The 13,481-nt window shown below is 54.1% G+C and overlaps 1 protein-coding gene across 14 annotated transcripts in view; it reads left to right on the top strand.

The window, feature by feature from the left end:
- The window catches only part of Camta1 (calmodulin binding transcription activator 1), a 696,092-nt gene that overhangs the window by 342,988 nt on the left and 339,623 nt on the right, over positions 1 to 13,481 (top strand). The gene's annotated exons all lie outside the window — the stretch shown is intronic.

Genomic DNA, 13,481 nt, shown 5'->3' with positions numbered 1-13,481 from the left:
CACACACACACACACACACACACACACACACACACGCACACCTCAGGTTCCTGTGACCCTGGCCTGGATGTCATGATCTGAGCTTTCTGCTCCCACACGGAGGTGGCAGGACTCCGACTGGAGGTGATGGCGCCCTAGCCGCTTTGCTGCCAGACATGATGTGTAGGCTTCCTAGACTGTCAGTCAGATTTGGGAAATGGACCAAGCGCGATTTCCAGCTAAATGAAACACTTCAGGGCCACCAGCTAAATAGATGATGCTTTTGAGAAATCCCTTGAGTGTGTGGCAGACAGGCTGTGGACCTGCCAGCCTGTCTCTTCCTGTCTTCATCTGGGGGAACTCATCACTGGGCTGGCTCCTTGGGCCCCTCTGGCCATGAGGACCTGTCTGAATGCTCTTGTAGAGCAGCAGAGACCTGGCCCTCATGGAACACTTAATCCTTTCAGCAGCTTTCTCCCCTCCTCCTCCTCCTCTTCCCTTTGACCTCTCTTCCTCTTGCCTGACTCTGGGAACACAGGATAAGATGTTTTTAGGAAAGAGTCCTTGCCTCTCTCCCGACTCCATCTCCCTCAGAGGACTGGGCTGGCCCTGTGTGGAGTGAGCTGTGTTCCTGTGGGCTGGAAGGGATCACCCTCCATGGGTCCCTGGAGAGCCCAAACCCCTCGCTCTGCTTTCTGAGGGGCCAGGCTGCCACATTCGTGGCCTCTTCCCTGAGCCCCTTCTGCAGAAATGCCTGACAGAGAGCACCCCCTCTTTGGCTGCAGCCCCTATGGGACTGGGAAACGCCCACTGGTCCTCCTACCCTCGTGAAGAGAGTGGTGTCAGGGCACCTTGGTCTCTAGCCCTGGTTCTCCCACGTTGTACAGGCTCATCCTGCCAGGCCTCTCATCCTCCTCTCCTTGTACAGTGCCCATCTCCAGGCCACTGTGAGGATCCAACACGTCTGGGGATATGGGTACCCAGCATAGTGTGGCATGGAAGAGACCATATCAACTTATCCTTACCCGCCTTCATATCCTAAGCCCTTTGCCTCTGGATCCTCTTCCCTTGCTGATCAATACTCTCATTCTTGTGTGGCCTTGCAGCCCCCGACCCCCTCTACATCTTATCGTGAGCCGTAACTCTGTCCTCTACCTGCCAGGCCTCATCCTCCTCTCCTTGTACAGTGCCCATCTCCAGGCCACTGTGAGGATCCAACACGTCTGGGGATATGGGTACCCAGCATAGTGTGGCATGGAAGAGACCATATCAACTTATCCTTACCCGCCTTCATATCCTAAGCCCTTTGCCTCTGGATCCTCTTCCCTTGCTGATCAATACTCTCATTCTTGTGTGGCCTTGCAGCCCCCGACCCCCTCTACATCTTATCGTGAGCCGTAACTCTGTCCTCTATGTTGCCTTTTCTTGCCTGTTCGTTCATCCACTCACCCATCCATCCATTCCTTGCTCCGTTTATCCAGTGATTTGTTGAAAGTTTCCTGCATATATCTGCCAGGCTGTGGTGTGCAAAGCAGATTCAATCTTTGCTCTCACCAAGCTTATAGCCCCGTGGACCACAGAGATGATGAAACAGGTGTGCGCTTGCATGTGCGCATGTGTGTGTGTGTGTTAGGGGTGTGTGCTCAGCAGAGAGAGTAAGGGTGGTTTGGGAAATGCATACGATGTTGCCAAACACTGGGGTCAGGAGGGTTGCTGGGAGGCAGTCACTCCTTCTGGACCACATATAAGAACTTGGGCCAGCTTTAGGGGTTGTGCTCTTTAGGCCTTAGAACCCAGCATCATCTACAGGAGGTCCAGCGAGTGACCACCACATACATGGGGTCCTGGGTTGCAAAGACGGGATCACAATGGGAAATAAATAGCAGTACAAAGTGACGGTTGATAAAAGCTCGTTCATTGAGCTGCTGAGTGAATGAATGAGCCTGCTCCAGGCTTAGATTGCTAAGAAATCTTCCCAGCACGCATTAACTCTGACTCCCCTAGAATAAGGAGCTTAGCCACACTCATCCCAGTTTCACATGGTTCATGAATATGCAGGGAAGCTTCCCTTTAATCTCAAGTTTTACTTTATTGGGTGCATTTAAATTTATTCATTAGATTTCAGTTTTCCCCCTGAATCTAGGGGAACTTTAGTGGAAGCTCTGCCCATCTTAGTGCCCTTGTTAAAGAGTTGGGTGGAAGATTCCCAAATAACTTGTCCGCCAAGAGGGCCAGAGAGCTTCTGGGTTGATGATGACCGCAGAATACAATCCTCATTATAATCACATCCCAGCCCTCACCATACAATTGTCTGGATCTTACTTGCCTCGCTGGCAGGGGAAGAGTTGCTCAAGGTCAAGCTGCGGCTCTGTGGCCAGGGCATTTGTGGAGCCTCCCAGTGGATGACCCCAGTGTGTCCCAGCTGGCAGGGACATCGCCGTGGGCTGGCTCAGCTGCCACCCGAAGGGAGGAGAACCAGGAGCCAGCCAAATCTGAGCAGGTTGTTTTCACACCCTCAATGAGCTCCAAGATAGAAACTGTTCTCTAAAACTATTTTTCACTTCCTAAAATTAAGGGTTTAAAAAGGAAATCTGCTGTGTACTTGTTTTAATTTTAAACGTCACCATCATTTTGGAGGGGAGCACAAAGCCCACGAGCTCTTCTGTCCCTGCAGTTGGAGGTAGGGAGGGAACGAGCCTCCTGGGGTGGGTGGGGGCAGGTGAGGGTCAGGGGCAAGGCTCTGGGCCCCTGAGGTGCAGGGAGAGGTCCTGGGCACGCCGGGTGTGGGTGGGTGTGTCCGTGCGTGTGCCCCTCAGCCCACCCGCCCCAGGCTCCGCCCTGGCTTCTCCGTGTCACTTGGGCCACTGAGCACGGCTGCTGCGACTAGGCTCCGTTCACGCAGGTGCGTCCTGTGGCTTGCAGCCGCGGAAGCACACAGCGCCTCGGCCATCCCCGCCTACTCGGTCATTTCTCCTCCGCTGAGCCGAGGAGGTCGGAAGGAGATTCTAATCATGGCGTTGACTGACGTTGCTCATCACTCCTAAGAAGCAGCGAGCATCCGGTCCCTTTCTTTTCAGCGCCAGCCCCCACCTGGCAAAGGCCACAGGCCAGTCAAGCAGGTGTTTGCTTGGCTCTGATTTCTGAGGGCAGCGTACCCAATTCAGAACCCTGGCGTCCACTGTCTCCCCTGCTGGGAGTTGTGGGGTGGCAGAAGCACCCGCCCCCTTTGAGTGTGGTCCCTCTACCCCCTCCTACAGGGTCCCAGCAGGTGCAGATGTCTGATCGCTGGGTGTGAGGAGCGCATCTGTCCAGGGAGCTCCTGTCAGGCCCTGTCCTGTGGTCCTGGGCCTCGCCTTCTGCTTTCCTTCCCGCTGTCCCCACTACGGTGAGGATAGGAAAGCTGCTTTCTCCTCCTCCACAAGAACTTGCCTTCATGTCCACACCTGCTTCAGGAGGACCTGCTTTTCAGGGGGTGCGGGCAGGGCACTTTTGTAGTAGAAGGGGTACCCCAGAGCTAGGAATCCCTTCACAGTCCCGCCGCCTGCCTCTCGTGGGATTAGAATCACCTGCCTGTTACTCGTGGTTCCTATCTGCCTGCCTTGCAAGCTGTTCAGGGCTGAGTGAGGATGTGGGTCACCTTTGTCCCCCGCAACGGGGCAAGGGAGCTACTCTGTAAATGCTTACTGAATTAATCTGTAACCCTTTCACCTTTCATTTCATTTAAATGAACACGTTTCTCTTTGACAGAGAGAGTGCATGTTCCCTGGCAGGCAGACTTACCGCAAGGAAAGATATAAAATGCTTCTTCCCGCAATTCTCAGAAATCCCGCTCCCAGGGACAGCCAGGGCCAGTGGTCCGGAGCTCCGCTCCTCGGACCGCTCTGTGCGTGGGTAGCTAATCTAAGTGCTGGGTGTATGAATAATTTCACCTACACCAGATTCTACCATGTCTGCTATTTTACAATTGCCTTAAAGAAAAAAAAAAAAAACTATGGAGGCTTTACAAGTCAACAGACAGATATTCACATCTTTTCTGATAACTCTGGACTAGTCCGTTATATGAGCATAGTGCGATCTGCTTACCTAAGCAGTTAACAGCAGCAGTTTGGGGATGGTTTCCACACCTTTTCTGTCATAAGCTAGACTGTGGTGAAGGTCACTGGGTGTGTATCCCTTACCTCTCTGTTCCTCCAGATTTCTGGGAGCAACCCTCCCACCCTATGTCCTCAGAAGCCTGAGCGACGCTCATTTGCATACAAACACTTACTGACGCTCATTTGCATACAAACCCATCTGGTGTAGGTGTTGAGTTGTAAGTGCAAGGCCCCCCAAGGTTCTGGGAGCTGCCTTGGTTTCTTAGGAGGTAGGGCGCGGCTAGGAGTGGCCATGGACAGGGAAACCCTAGTGGGAAGCTTCTCTCTGGCTCCAACAAGAGCAGAAGCTGCTCTAGGACAGGAAATGCTGCTTCTTCCTGAGCCTGACCTGCCCCTGTGGTCCCGGACTGTGTCCCTGCACTCAGTGGACTCTCGGGACCCCTGTGTCTTGTCTGCTGAGAGCCAGGAAGGTAGGGGCCATGTTGGAACCCCTGGGGGAGGAGCACTCTGTCCCTCACACCTGCCTGGGGCCACCGTTGGACTCTGCCTCTCATCTTCTCAGACATTTCACTCCCCCAGCAGTAAAACACTGTTTTTTATTAAATGATGTGTCTGACATTTACCAAATTTTTATGTGATGATTTAGAAGGAACTGGTTGCATTAAACAGCCTTATTAATATTGCAGTAACATGATTAGGGGAACATCAGGCTGCTCGACCACAGGGCTCTGATTTATGAGCTCTGGAGCGAGGAGGAGCAGAGGTCTCTACAGACCAAAGCCCTGCAGCATAGTTCGTGCTGTAACCCCTGAAAACTCCAGCAAGGGGGGTGCTATGCTTGCAATGCCAGGAGAAGGTTCAGGGCCCTTGGAAAGTCTGGGTTGGGCCTTCCGGTCTGGGGAGTATACACATTGAACTTAGAGGACTTATTCAACTCCACAGGGTGTCTAAACTACCCCAAAAGCTTCCCCTGGCATGGTACAAGGTGGGGTAGGCCCTTTTGGCTGGCATCTGAGTCTCCAAACCTCTTAACTGGCTTCTGAGGAAGACAGGATGGTCAGCAGGTGTGCCTGGAGTCAGAGCCCCTACCTGGGAAGCCCAGAGGACTTGGAAAGATGCTAACCCCTCTGGGGCTGGTGGCTTGGCCTCTGAGAAGAAAGGTTGCCCCAGCTGAATGGCCACACCCACTGCCTGCTGCTCAGTGTTTGGCACCAGGCTCTCAGGGGTGTGAGGCCTGAGTGGATCTCTGCTATTCCCAGCTCCAGTGGGGACCCACTGTTGACATTTTTGGAGAACTAAGCCATGCTTCTGGGTCTGCAGGAGGAAAATGGATACAGACCCTGTCAAGGGCTCCCAGCTTCTGGGGAGCAAATGTGAAACTAACTGGAATAAAGGGGCACAGGGCAGGGAGGGCCCAGGTGGGGACTATGTCGTGCTATGTGGTTGAGGAGGCGACATTTAATTTTGCACCATGGAGGGAGGTAGGTAATGAGCAGAGGAATTTGAAGAAGCAAGCAGGATTTTGGACTTTGGCCAGGGGCTGAAGCCTGGGGTTGGAAATAGCAGTTTAATGATTCACAGCTGCATGTTTGAGGCTCTGTGGGCTGAGGTGACAGTGCACACGATGACACCAAAGCCCGAGGACACCTCGAGCCTTGAGCCGGGGAGCAGGGACAGCGTCAGGGGGCCTTGAGGTGTACGTAAAAGAGTGGCACAGTGGGCTGAGCCCAGATGGAGGGGGGTTTGCCGCCAGCCCAAAGAGGCATTAGGGTGCAGGTGTGGAGGCAGGTGGGAGCTCAGAGGATGCCACCAGAGTCCTGGGGAGGGTGCCAGGCCAGTCCCATGTGCAGTGCCAAGGCCCCCTTGGTGAAGACAGGGAGGCAGAGAGAGCAGCAGAGGTTGAGGGCCGCTGTCTGCCTCTCTGTTCCATCCGATGCCAGCAGCACCCCGGAGCACCCAATCCTGGTGCCCCAGCGCCCTGGCTTCTCACTAGTCTGAGACTCTAGGACAGATATTGCTCCTACGTGCTTCTGTGTGAGCACAGGGGTGCCAGGCCTTGAGGCGGACTCAGATATGCAAGGTCAGGGGCAGGAGTGGCCTAGGGTGACCCATGGACTCCGGTAGGGGAGAGAGGAAGATGGCCAGGTCCTGAGGAAGGGTGTCAGCAGAGGTCACCTTCAGAATTCAACTTTTCAGCAGCAGAGAATTTTCTTTTTTCTCCTACTATAAGTTAAAATAGTACATGCTCATTATAGAAAAGCTGAGATGCTGAGGGGTAAAAGTAAGAAAGTAGACACCCCAGCCCCGTTATGCTCCTTGTCATGCTCCTCGTCATGGGTGTCTATAACGTGGGCCCTCTTACTAGTCCATGCTCTCATTCATATATTTCTTTGTGGCCTTTTGGGAGGCTGGGTGGAAATCCCTGGGTCCTTTGAGCTCAGGTACCACATTCAGGGTTCACTGTCTCTGAGAAGCTGGGTGAAGGGGACTGGGATTCAGGAGCCCTGGGGAGGGGCTGGAACTGGACTCTGTTTGACCTGGGAAAGTGCTGGTGGGCCCACTCCTCTCTGGCCCCAGAGCTCTGGGCTGGAACCAGCATCCTGTCAATGCAGAGCTGTATTTTGGGGCGGTGGTGTTCAGAACCCAGGAAAACTAGAGCAACCAAGGACAGTGCTCTGGGAGGAGGAGAGAGTGGTGGTCGTGGGGTGGAGAGGGAGGAGGAGAAAGGCATTCTCTGCCCTGCCAGAGCTTCCGAAACTCCAAGCTCCTGAAGCCACTGGGTGTCCGTGTCCTGCCTGGGCTGATCCATTCTCCCTGCAGCCCTTCCCGGCGGTCCTCTCCTTTGGAAAAGCCCTTTCCCTGCGGTCTGAAACACTCTCCAGAATCTGCCTGCCTCAGCAGCCCTGAGTGTCCAGAGGTCACTCCCCTGATCCTGGAATTATCCTGGCAGTGGTTGCTGGAGTTGGCTGGCTCATGAGGGAAGAAAATAAATTGCAATTTGGTGGAGGAGGAGGTACAGGCTGCAGCCTCAGGCTCAGAGGGCTTCGTTCAGGGCTCTCCTGCCAGGGGGAGAAGCAGTGTCTCTCTGGCCAGGCGGAGGGCAGCAGACGGGGCCGCGGGAGGCTTTCTCGATGTGCACATCGGCCAGCTGGGGCCTAGAGTTTCTCTAAGAGCCCAGGGCCTTGGCCAGCCTGTCCTGTCCTGTCCTCTGCCTAGAAAGTGGGACAGCCTAGGAAAGGGGGTCAGCAAGGGCTAAAGGAAAAAAAAAAAGACAGTAGAGACTCAAGCAATTTCTACATATGTGGGGGGCTAGGAGGAGGTCAGGGCCTCAGAGTGGGCAAGGGCAGGACACCTTGAGCTGGCTGCTGTTTATTGGGTGCACACAGTAATTGGAGAGAGCATTGGGTGCTTTGGGGGGCTGCGGTACTCCTTTGTCTGATCCTGTGTGATGTGTATCTCAAGCTGATGTGTGCCACCAAGGCCTCATCACGGGCTCTGGGACCAGCAACACTGAGCCTCAGACAGCTACACTCATACTTTAACTATGAAATGATCTCCCCCAAATTTATGTAGAAATGCTCCCGACACTCCAAGATCCCTCTTCCTGAGCTGAGTGACTCAGCCAGTGCCTTGCCCACTGCAGCGGGAGCCTGGGGCCTGGCATGTGCACCCCACGGCACCTGTGTGCGAGACAGGGGCTCCTGACCAGCACACCGAGTGGGTCACAGGGACCTTGGGGATCTTCCCAGGCAGCATCTTCACCCCTTGATGGTGGATGTGAAGTCTGCAACTAGCCCAAGCCATCTAGAAGAAGGGTAGAGGAAGCAAAGGGCTGGCTGGGGGCGGAGCTGTGGCCCCAGCCCTTGGCTTGTGTTTGTATGGTGCGGGGTTTCCAGTGGAAGCCCATGAAGCCCTCCTGTGATCCAGAGGAATGGGAGGGGGCAGGGTGGCAAAGACAATTCCCTTCCGTGTCCCAGATCAGCTCCCTCCTGCAGCGCTGAGACCCAGGGCCCTGCTCAGCCTCCGACATGAAGGGGACAGCATCTTCGCCTGTGGAAGGTCGATGTGACCGAGCCCTCAGGGATTGTGTAGATGGAAAGAGCGGCTCCTTTCAGCTCCAAACAAGCCTGGTCCCTGCCCTGGCGGTGATTCCAGGAGCAGGAACGGCCTAGCCTGCCAGGCATCATGGCAGGGGAAGGGGACATACAAGATGGCAGGGCCCTCATAGTCTGTCTGCTCTTGCCGTCCAGGTGGGGTGGCCCCTGTCCCTGGCCTGTTGGGCTAGGATGGGCTGCAGCACTGGAGGACACAGTGAGGGTACCAGCAGGGGTGGGTGTGGCCTGGGACTCTCCTGGGGTGAACTTCCTGGGCTGCTCCTGCTGCCGGGAGAAACTGACCTTGCTGTCCCACTGGCTTTGGAACCAGACATGTGATTTTTATTTTCAGAGTGCATTTTTATGTTTTGCACTAAAGATTATTTTTTTAAAAAGTTACCAGACAAAACAGTTCTATTTTAATGCACAGAATTCCTATCTTGGTTTGGCTTCTTTGTAGCACTCAACTGCTTTTATTAGTTTGTTTATTGGCCTATTTTTTCTTGACTGCAAGCTCCCAGTGGACCACGATGAGCCTGTCCATCAGCCACTGTGTCCCCAGCATCTTGGACCCACAGGAAACTCACTGGGCAGAGAGAGGGACAGTATTCATGGTGACCGCTCTGGCTCCATCTGGAAGAGGACCCGGCCTAGTGTGTACACAGCGTCTCCTCTCTGCCCATCTTTTAATAGTTATGGATTATGGAAAAGAGGAACAAAGCCCATTAAGAGGTTCCCCTGCATTTGATTTGAGGAAGTTTTTATCAGAATGGCTCCATTTATTGGACTTTAGTGGGCAGCCTTATTCCCTTCACGCAAAATGAATGTTGCCTCGTCTCCTTGAGAAAAATTGATTTCAACCAGGAAGGAGGCTAGCAAACTCCCTCCTTCTCCTCCTCCTCCTTTTCTTCTTCTTCTTCTTCCCTTTTTTATTTGTTTTTTTCTCTCACTGAGACAGAATGTATGTGTTAGGTAGGTGGGGAAAAGGAGTAATTGCACCAGAAGCGAATTCCCCGGGATTCCTTGTCTGGAGAGCTCCCACCAGAACGTGGGACGCCCGCCCTGTACTGCGCGCTGATGATAAGTGACAGCTTCACCAGACCCTCCCATTGAGATGTTTAGTCCTTCCTGCGAGGAAATGACACATTAATTTTCTCTCGGAGTTACATTGAATTATTAATATGATATTGGTGTTGGAATATGACAAGAGAGGGGCCACGGAGCGCGGGCTCTGTTGATAAGTGTGGACCTGGGCCAGATGCAGCCGCGACAGTGGCAGCTTGGACGTGAGCCCACACTGGGTGTCACCCGAGGGACGCATGCGCGGCTGCATGGGGTGAGGTCTCTCATGCAGAACCCAGAAAACAGGAAGCGGTTTCCCCTCTTCCTCTTCCGTTAATTCCCCTTTGTTCCTTACCTCCTCGGCGGCTGACTGCTTTGAATATAAGTGATGTTTTCTGCTTGCTTGTCGGGAAAAACCACTGTTTCTTGAGGCTCACCCATTTGGCGAGTACTTCCGGAGCGCTCGCTGTTTCCACATCAGACTGGTGGAGGAGGCCGGAAAACAAGCGGCGGCGGCAAGCCAGCAGGCTGAGGGGAAGCGACCACCCCACTGCTGTGCTCAGAAACTTCCTGCGGCCTCCTGTGCAGAGTTCCCCGCGGGCCCCAGAGCCCCACCACCCCACTGTGACCCCCCAGAGACAGCACCCTGTGGTCCAAAGGGCACCTCTTTCTGCCTGGCTTTTCTTTCTTCCATCTCCAGCCTAAATATCACATTTTGGGGGACAGGAGGCATAACCCGGCTCTCCCCTCTGGACGCAGCCTCTCTGTAACACTGTCTCCACCCCTGGACTTTTTTCTCCACTGCACTTTCCAAAGCTGCAGTTAGGGTATTGGGTGGTACCTCCACTAAGATGCAGAGTTTGGATGGTTGTATTTCCTGGTTGATTTGTGTCTTTCATCAGACTTGGAATAAACTACACTCCTGCAAGAGTGCCTGTCACTCAGGCCACCCTCTCTCTGGCTCCATGTTCCACCCCTGCCCTTGTGGTCTTCCCTCAGCTCCTCCTAGCACCTTCCCCAGGCCCCGCTGGGCCCTGCTGCCTTCTCTTCTGAAGCTCCTTCCGGGCACATCTGCTTGCATCTTTGCCTCGGCTTCTGCCTGTCACCCTCAGCTCCCGCCAGCTACTGGGGACACAGTTGTTTTCCTGTCGCCTTGGGTCTCCTCCTGCTCTTTGGCTCCGGGACCTGCAGGGGATGGGCTTCTGGGAGCCACCTCCTCCTTCTCCCAGACATCCAGCCTCACAGAGGTGTGGCAGAGGCACCCAGAGAACCCTAAACAGCTGCCTGGCCCCTAATAGTTGCTCAGTAAATATTAACTGAATAAATCACTGGCTGTCATAATAGAATTATAAGCTGAGCCCCTGGGAGCTCTAGGAATGGATCCATTAATGAGTCCCTCCAGACTTGCTCTGGACGGATTCCTGGTCATTACCATCTCTCTATACAGGTAGCCTTTTCTTTCTGGTGACCTCCAGCGACAATTTATAGGAACAGAGCTGTGGTTAGCAGCCTGCATTTAATGATCCTTGGGAAACGCATATGGACTCTGGGGCTGGGTTCTGGAGCCCTGGCCACGCTGATGTGCACATCTTGCCCTCACAGAGGATCCGAGCGCCCCTGGCCTCTTGCACAGCTGTCCCATAGTGGCATCCTCTGTGGGCTCTCCCCAGGATAAAGCAAGACCGTTCTATGACATAAAGCACCAGCTCCTGGCAAGTGCTATTGGCCATGTCTCTTTTTATTCAGAAAAATGAAAGCGCTTGCCGTAGCGACGTCAAATGAAGCTCCTGGCTACACTGACCCTCGGGACCCTCTCATTCAGCAACAAGAGCAGGCGAGATCGTGGGCGCCATGTGGGGCACGGAGGCTTTTAGGCTTATGAAGCCACCCAGTTGTTTGTCCTCTGATAAGAAAGCCTCTTTTACAATTTTCAATTTGCCCTCATTTTAATGAAAAGAAGCTGGGGTTGGACCGCCCAAGAAGGAGCTAATCAAATAAAGCAAATTGGTGTTACCTTCTCCCCGTCCTTATTATGTCTACGGCTCCAGCTGGAATTTATTATGAAAAGCAATTGGTTTTCGTATCTGGCAGATTGCAGCCCAGGCTGGCCAACAGCCTTTGGGCCGCCGGCCTGGTGGGGAGAAGACCCTGGGTGCTGTGACCGGTGGTCCTGTTCCATGTCCCCCAAATCTCGAGGACCCTACAGACAGGAGAGGATGCCAGGCTGCGGGCTAATGAAGCAGGCCCTTCCTGGAGACAGGGCCATCGCAGTGCTTCCTGGGGTTCCGTCTGGCGCACTGTCAACCTTGCTGTGCACCAGTCATCAGTTACCGCTCTTTCGACTTTGTGCGAGAGGGAGATAAGCAGAGGAGGCGTTCTTTTACCAGGCTTTTCCTCCCCTTGCAACAAAAGGAAGAAGCAGAACAATTCAAATCAGGCACAGACCCTCCCTCCCCTCTCTGAAGTCCTCCACAGTAGTTCCCTGGGGCCCACAGTGCCTCATGTTGTCACAAAGGGAAGAGGAGGGCCTGGGACTGCTGGGGACTCCTAGGGGATTTGTAGCCAGGCCTCGGCAGAGGTGGGGGGATTACCTGGTTCTGCTCTTCCCGCTGTGCGACCTTGGGAAAGTTTCCACCCTCTCTGTGCTCTGTGTCTTCCCCTCTATAGAACGAGGACACCGATACCCATCTACCCGAATTGGTGTGGGCTTAAGGTGAGAAATGAGTGTAAAGGGCTTTACCTTGCACCAAGCAAGTGGTGAATGCTTAGTAAACAGCAGCTCTTCTTGTTGTCATGGCAGTTGGCATGGTTACCATTGACCTTTTGGTCCAGGCCACCTACCCCTAATGGTGCATGTAAATCAGCCTGTTCCACAGTGGAAAGATCAGAAGGAAAGGGGCAGGTACATAAAGTATGTCTGCTGCAATTAAGGGTGGCATTTCCCATCTTCTAACTGCCCCCTGGAATGGAGATTTAACACTGGCCTTGGGCAAAGCACCCCGTGTTCTAGGACACTGCAGCCCGGGCCCTGCCACAGGGCCTGGTTTTACAGTCGAGGCTGGGGCCTGCAGTTTCCCCGACCAGGTCCTTCCGAGGCTGGTGGCTAGAGGGAGGGCATCTAAAGCAGAGGGTGGAAGGGAGGAGCCGCCCAGGCCTTGGGCTCTGGCTGGAGAGAGATTCCTGAGTTGTTCGCTCTTTAGAAGCCAGTGGTGTCATTCACGGGTCCTGCCAGGGGCAAGAGCATTACTCATTCATGCAGGGAGACTGCAGGGACATCGCTGCAGACTCCAGAGGAGCAGGCACTGGTCAGCTGCCCAGAGCCCACTGCGCAGACTCCGCTGCCTCTGGGCTGGCGTGGGGCACTGTGTTTAGCATGGGGGTCCCGGGGGGTGCAGGTCAGCTGGGGGCCAGTTGGCCCCCCTTGCCTGCACCTGTGACATCAGTGGCTGTTGGGGTTCCAAAAATGATGTAGTGACAGAGAATGAGGCTCCTAGGAGGAGGGAAACAAACTAGAGCTGTTTGGGGCACCCTGGTTTCTAAGTCGAGACTCTGGAGAGAATGAATGACCAGGTTTCGGGCGCAGGCGGGCTTCGCCTGGCCTTGGCGTCTGTCCCCAGCTGCTCCGTAGTTACCACTTAGCATCTCTCCAGCTCTCACCAGCCCTCTGATCCTCACCTGCCACTCGTCATCTGTCTACAGCACTTGGAAAACATGCGAACATGGGCCTCGGTGTGCAGGGTGGTGTCTCCCCTGTGAGCGTCCTAGCCACACCCTGTGTTCCGTTCCCTGTCACTTCACTGGCCATTGCTCCTGTGTGTGTGTGGCAGGGGGGATCCAGAGAAGAGGCTGGGTCTGTGCGCGTCAGCCATGAAGCACGGGTAGTGTATGGGCCGCATGCTGGGAATCCTGTCTTCGTGGTGTCCACTGCAACGGAGAGGCCAAGGACTCTGTGCAAGATTGCACAGCGCATAAGACACTGAGCCACGATTTATGGTGGTGCTCAGGTCTCACTCCAAACCCCGTGACCACTTTCTTTTTAAAAGCGTTTTATTACGGAAAATTTCAAACATTCACAAATACAGACAGACAAACAGAGGGAACACAGTACATATATCCGTCTTCAGCTATGGTCAGCCAGCATTTGACCAGTGGGGTTTTATTCATGCAGCCCATCCCTCCCACCCCTGACTTTCCTTTGGTGTGTACCTCAGACATTGTACAATCCCATATCCCATATACATATACATACATA

This window comes from Fukomys damarensis, unplaced genomic scaffold (genome assembly GCF_012274545.1).
Source record: "Fukomys damarensis isolate Sample0158 unplaced genomic scaffold, DMR_v1.0_HiC HiC_scaffold_23, whole genome shotgun sequence".
Taxonomy (NCBI): Eukaryota; Metazoa; Chordata; class Mammalia; order Rodentia; family Bathyergidae; genus Fukomys; species Fukomys damarensis.
Note: the sequence above shows the minus strand (reverse complement) of the source record. Positions and strands in the feature narration are given on the sequence as shown.